Source organism: Tachyglossus aculeatus, chromosome 3 (assembly GCF_015852505.1).
Source record: "Tachyglossus aculeatus isolate mTacAcu1 chromosome 3, mTacAcu1.pri, whole genome shotgun sequence".
In the NCBI taxonomy this organism is placed as follows: domain Eukaryota; kingdom Metazoa; phylum Chordata; class Mammalia; order Monotremata; family Tachyglossidae; genus Tachyglossus; species Tachyglossus aculeatus.
Window position 1 is genome coordinate 7471653 of NC_052068.1, and position 6857 is coordinate 7478509.

General features: G+C 46.0%; 2 non-coding genes across 2 annotated transcripts; one reads left to right on the top strand and one right to left on the bottom strand.

The window, feature by feature from the left end:
- Nucleotides 1–4910: 4910 nt before the first annotated feature.
- Nucleotides 4911–4972, bottom strand: LOC119925945. The gene has a single exon (XR_005449867.1). It is a non-coding gene; the product is annotated as a U7 small nuclear RNA (small nuclear RNA).
- Nucleotides 4973–5573: 601 nt separating this feature from the next.
- LOC119926438 lies at nt 5574–5711 on the top strand. Its single transcript, XR_005450314.1, has one exon. It is a non-coding gene; the product is annotated as a small nucleolar RNA SNORA7 (small nucleolar RNA).
- Nucleotides 5712–6857: the final 1146 nt, after the last annotated feature.

Consider the following 6857-nt stretch of genomic DNA (forward strand, 5'->3'; position numbering starts at 1 on the left):
GACGGTCCCTACCCAACAGCGGGCTCACAGTCTAGTAAAGGGAGATTACCTGATTACCTTGTGTCTACCCCAGTGTTTAGAATGGTGCTTGGCACATAGTAAGCACTAAACAAATACTATTATTATTATTATTATTATTATTATTATTATTATTATTATTATTATCCAGCTAGCTCACCCAATCCATCCATAGGTGCTGCTTCCTGTTGAAATGAACTCAAGGGAGTTCCCCATAATTCTTTGGGAGCATCCACTATGTTTCTACCTTTAATGGTAATAATAATGATAATTGTGGTATTTTTTAAGTGCTTAGTATGTGCCAAGTACTGAACTAAGTGCTGGGGAAGATGCAAGTCAATCAAGTTGGACACAGTACCTGTCCCACATGGGGCTCACAGTTTTAATCTCCATTTTATAGATGAGAAAACTGCAGCCAGTGAAGTGACTGGCCCAAGGTCACACAGCATACGAGTGGTGGAGCCAGGATTAGAACCAAGGCCCTTCTGACCCCCAGGCCCGGGCTCTAGCCACTAGGCCATGCTGCTTCTTCATCCAGACCCCTCATAGTGGATTATTTCAAAACTTTTGCCATGGTTAAGGCACCTAAGTCTCCAGCTCTTCCCAGTTTAGACTGGGCAAAGTTTGGCCCATTTTCGAAAGGGATAAAAGCCAACTGTTGCCTTCATCTTTTAGTCTTTTAATAGATCTGCCTTTTAGATCCATAGAGAAGCAGTGTAGCCTAGTGGAAAGGGCACAGACCTGGGAGTGAGAGAACCTGGGTTCTAATCCCGGCTCTGACACTTGCTTGCTGTGGGACCTTGGGCAAGTCACTTTGCTTCCTCATACCTCAGTTTCCTCATCTGTAAAATGGGGATTCAGTACCTGTTCTCCCTCCCCCTTAGACTGTGAACCCACTGTAGGACAGGGGCAGTGTCTGACTGGATTACCTTGTTTTTACCCCAGGGCCTAGAACAGTGCTTGGCACATAGTAAGCACTTAACAAATACAATTATGATTATTATTATTTGAATTGTCATTATTATTATACTAGTAGAGATAGTTGGAGAGCTTCCCCTCAATTAATTTCTCATCCTGCCACCGAATCTGCCACTTCAGTACTTCTATGCCATGTAAGCACCAATTTAAGTGCCAGGTGTAATATTAATTATAATCATAGTATTTGTTAAGCACTTATTAATAATAATGATGGTATTTGTTAAGTGCTTACTATGTGCAAAGCACTGTTCTAAGCACTGGGGAGGTTGGTTACAAGGTGATCAGGTTGTCCCATGTGGGGCTCACAGTCTTAATCCCCATTTTACAGATGAGGGAACTGAGGCACAGAGAAGTGAAGTGACTTGCCCAAGGTCACACAGCTGACAAGTGGCGGAGCCGGGATTTGAATCCATGACCTCTGTCTCCCAAGCCCAGGCTCTTTCCACTGAGCCACGCTGCCTCTCTATAAACACTGTTCTAAGCACTGGGGAGGTTACGAAGTGATCAGGTTGTCCCACAGGGGGCTCACAGTCTTAATCCCCATTTTACAGATGAGGGAACTGAGGCCCAGAGAAGTTAAGTGACTTGCCCAAAGACACACAGCTGACAATTGGCTTAGCCGGGGTTTGAACCTATGACCTCTGACTCCAAAGCCAGGGCTCTTTCCACTGAGCCACCCTGCTTCCCTAGGAGGCAAGCACTGGACTAAGCTCTCTTTTCCTTTTCTTCCATTCCCTTCTCCATCATCCTTTACACTTTGTCTGTCATGCTTTAGTGGGAGCAGCTTGGCTTAGTGGAGAAAGCCAGGGATTGGGAGTCAGTAATAATAATGATGATGATAATGATGGTATTTGATAAGGGCTTACTACGTGCCAAGCACTGTTCTAAGCACTGGGGTAGATACAAGGTAATAAGATTGTCCCACGTGGGGCTCACAGTCTTAATATCCATTTTACAGATGATGTGACTGAGGCTCAAAGAAGTGAAGTGACTTACCCAAGGTCACACAGCAGACAAGTGGAGGAGGCAGGATTAGGACCCATGTCCTCTGACTCCCAAGCCCGGGCTCTTTCCAGTAGGCCACACTGCACAGTGCCTGGCACATAGGAAGCACTTAACAAATGCAATTATTATTATTAATGTCTTTCTCCCCTTCTAGGGCAGGGAATATGTCTGTTCTATTGTTCTATTGTCCTCCCCCAAGCACTTAGTACAGTGCTCTGCAACACAGGACGCGCTCAATAAATACGATCGACTGATTGACTGTCTAGATGTAAGTTTGCTGTGGGCAGGGAATGTGTCTGTTCTATTGTTATATTGTACTCTCCCAAGCATTTAGTACAAATCTGCACACAGTAAGCGCTCAGTAGATACAATTAATTGATTGACTAAACGCTTGAATAGATATAGTATAAACCAATCGCCTACCCTCTCGGAGCTCATAGTCTAAGGGGGAGCAAGAGCAGGTATAATAATAGTAATGATAATGATGATGGCATTAATTAAGCACATACTATGTGCAAAGCACTGTTCTAAGCGCTGGGAAGGTTACAAAGTGATCAGGTTGTCCCACGGGGGGCTCACAGTCTTAATCCCCATTTTACAGATGAGGTAACTGAGGCACAGAGAAGTCAAGTGACTTGCCCAAAGTCACAGAGCTGATTGGTGGCGGGGTCGGGATTAGAATCCACGACCTCGGACTCCCAAGCCCATGCTCTTTCCACTGAGCCACGCTGCTTCTCTGAGCCACGCTGTTTCTCCATTTGACAGAAGAGGAAACTGAGGCACAGAGAAGGGACGTGACTTGCCCAAGGTCATACAGCAGGTGAGTGGTGGAGATGAGATTAGAACCCAGATCCTCTGAGTCCCAGACCCGTGCTCTTTCCATTATGCCACACTATTTTCCTTCTGGATAGGTAAAAGCCACATTTAAAATAAATTCCCCAATGCCAAAACATACTCAGACTTAGCAGGCGTCTAAGTGGATTTACCGGACGATCGTGCTGAAGGAGATCAATTGCTTGAACTCTTATTTTTGTGGAGGTGTGGGGCGGGGGACGCTCTAAATTATACATGAAGCAAAATGGAACTTTCCTTGAGAGGAGGCTCAAATAACAGGCATCGCTTCAAGATTACCTTGGGGACCTTGAGATTTATGTGATCAGCTCTTCAAGCTTGTTCCCCCTTTCTTTGCCCATCATGACAACATATCAGTCCAGTGTATTGTAACATTTCCATAAACAAGTTCTCCATGAGAAGAAAAAAGTCCTGGAACGATTGGAATTAGAGCCTCCTTTTCGTCCCTTTATTCATTCAATCGTATTTATTGAACGCTTACTGTGTGCAAAGCACTGTATTGTAACATTTCCATAAACAAGTTCTCCATGAGAAGAAAAAAGTCCTGGAACGATTGGAATTAGAGCCTCCTTTTCATCCCTTCGTTCATTCAATCGTATTTATTGAACGCTTACTGTGTGCAAAGCACTGTACTAAGAGCTTGGAAAGTGCAATTCAGCAACATGTAGAGACAATCCCTACCCACCGGGCTCTCATCTTGTGAAATAAACCTGCGCGCAGGGATTGCCGATCTCAGAGAGTATAAATCACATAAACAAATGCCATTATCATTATTTTGGTAGGTTCTTTTAGAGATTGGCATTCATCGTTTGCTTAACTCTTCCTGATCTCTAAAGATTTCAGATTGCATTCACCAATGAGGTCTGGGTTGAAAAAACAGAATAATCATGTGATTTGGGGATACACGGGATGATGATTAGAGTGAAGAAACGAACTGAGTTACAAGCTAGAAAATGGATGAAAGAAGCAATGCGAGAATTGACTTGAAATAGCTTAAAGTAGAATTCTGATTTTTCCTGCCCTGCCTTATTGCTAGACCTGGTTTTATTCCCAACATCGTGTGCTAAAACTGTATCTTAAAGAAAAACATCTTATGCAACCGTGAGAAATGAGGTTTCGTGCCTTTCCCGGAAGCTCTTGTGATGTCGAGGAGAAACGGTATCAGCAGAATCAATTCTGCTCCAGTTACAGTGAATCAGCATTCTGCCTTTCTTTAGACACTGCATCTTTTCTTCCTGCCGGAATCTGATTTCCCCGAGATACCATTCAACGTGGCTTCCGTCAATCCATCATTGGTGTTTATTGAGTGTTTACTGTGTGCAGAGCACTGAACTAAGCGCTTGGAAGAGTAGAATACAACAGAGTTGGTAAATGCTTTCCCTTCCCACAGGAGAAGCAGCCTAGTGGATAGGGCGTGTGCAACGGAGTCATAGGACCTGGGTTCTAATCCCGGCTCCTCCACCTGTCTGCCGCGGAACCCTGGGCAAGTCCCTTCTCTTCTCTGTGCCTCAGTTCCCTCATCTGTACAATGGGGTGTAAGACTGTGAGCCCCGTATGGGACAGGGGCTGTGTCCAACCCGATTGCCTTTTATCTACTCCAGCACTTAGTAATAATAATAATGATGGCATTTGTTAAGCGCTTACTATTTGCAGACTTATTTTGTTGGTATGTTTGGTTCTGTTCTCTGTCTCCCCCTTTTAGACTGTGAGCCCACTGTTGGGTAGGGACTGTCTCTATGTGATGCCAATTTGTACTTCCCAAGCGCTTAGTACAGTGCTCTGCACATAGTAAGCGCTCAATAAATACGATTGATTGATTGATTGATTGCAGAGCACTGTTCTAAGCGCTGGGGGGGATACAAGGTGATTAAGTCATCCCACGTGGGGCTCACAGTCTTAATCCCCATTTTCCAGATGAGGTAACTGAGGCTCAGAGAAATGAAGTGACTTGCCTAAGGTCACACAGCAGACATGTGGCGGAGCCGGGATTCAAACCCATGACCTCTGACTCCAAAGCCCGGGCTCTTTTCCACTGAGCCACGCTGCTTCTCTAAAGGAAGGGCTTCCCAGCCAAAGCAGGAAAACCTACTAGACAAATTCTAAAAGAGCTGTAGTACAGTGCCTGGCACATAGTAAGCATTTAACAAATACCACAATTATAATAATAATAATTATTATTATTATTATTGTCTAGAGGCATCCTGCAGGGGGTATTTCTGAAACCCCAAGGAACTGGAGAAGCAGCATAGCTTAGTGACCCCGGGCAAGTCACTTCTCTTCTCTGTGCCTCAGTTCCATCATCCGTAAAATGGGGAGTAAGACTGTGAGCCCCATGTAGGTCAGGGACTGTGTCCAACCCGATTAGTTTGTATCCACCTCAGTGCTTAGCACAGTGTCTGGCACATAGTAAGTGCTTAAAAATACCACAGTTATTATTATTACTTAGACTGTGAGCTCCACGTGGGATGTGATTATCTTGAATCCACTGCGGCATTTACTACAGAGCTTGGCACATTCATTCATTCATTCACTTGTATTTATTGAGCACTTACTGTGTGCAAAGCACAGGACTGAGCACTTGGGAGAGTACAGTATAACAACAAACAGACACATTCCTGCCCACAATTTGCTCAGGGTCTAGAAAGGGAGATGGACATAAATATAAATAAATAACTGAATAGATTAAATGAATAAATTATGGCTATATACAGATATATACTCCCCTCTCAGGGTTGCACCTGGAGAGTTTCCAGTCCTCTACTGGTCTCTGCTACGAGAGGGAGAGTGAAGTAGAGGCCTACCCGTTCCATTCCTAGCTTGGTCAGTGGCTAGTGAGTCGAAGGCAATCTGCTACAAGTCAAAACTACCCCACACTGGGCAGCAGCAACCCAGGAAAGAGTCGGAGCCAGAGACTCAAGTTTACTGTGTGGAAGGAGGTGATGGTAAACCCTTTCCGGATTTTTCCCAAGAAAAGTCTGTCGGTCCACTACCAGAACGATGACAGATGGAGAGCGGGGCGTTCTGGGAGAGATGTGTCCTTGGTGTCGCTATGGGTCGGAAACGACTCGATGGCATAAGACAAGACAGATAATAATAATAATAATAATGATAGCATTTATTAAGCGCTTACTGTTCTAAGCGCTGGGGAGGTTACAAGGTGATCAGGTTGTCCCATGGGGGGCTCACAATCTTCATCCCTATTTTACAGATGAGGGAACTGAGGCCCAGAGAAGTGACATCAGAGATCTACATCTCTGCCCCTGCTCTCTCCCCCTCCCTCCAGGCTCGCATCTCCTCCTGCCTTCAGGACATCTCCATCTGGATGTCCGCCCGCCACCTAAAGCTCAACATGTCGAAGACTGAGCTCCTTGTCTTCCCTCCCAAACCTTGTCCTCTCCCTAACTTTCCCATCTCTGTTGACGGCACTACCATCCTTCCCGTCTCACAAGCCCGCAACCTCGGTGTCATCCTCGACTCCGCTCTCTCATTCACCCCTCACATCCAAGCCGTCACCAAAACCTGCCGGTCTCAGCTCCGCAACATTGCCAAGATCCGCCCTTTCCTCTCCATCCAAACTGCTACCCTGCTCATTCAAGCTCACATCCTATCCCGTCTGGACTACTGCACTAGCCTTCTCTCTGATCTCCCATCCTCGTGTCTCTCTCCACTTCAATCCATACTTCATGCTGCTGCCCGGATTATCTTTGTCCAGAAACGCTCTGGACATATTACTCCCCACCTCAAAAACCTCCAATAGCTACCGATCAATCTGCGCATCAAGCAGAAACTCCTCACCCTGGGCTTCAAGGCTCTCCATCACCTCGCCCCCTCCTACCTCACCTCCCTTCTCTCCTTCTACTGCCCAGCCCGCACCCTCCGCTCCTCCACCACTAATCTCCTCACTGTACCTCGCTCTCGCCTGTCCCGCCGTCGACCCCCGGCCCACGTCATCCCCCGGGCCTGGAATGCCCTCCCTCTGCCCATCCGCCAAGCTAGCTCTCTTC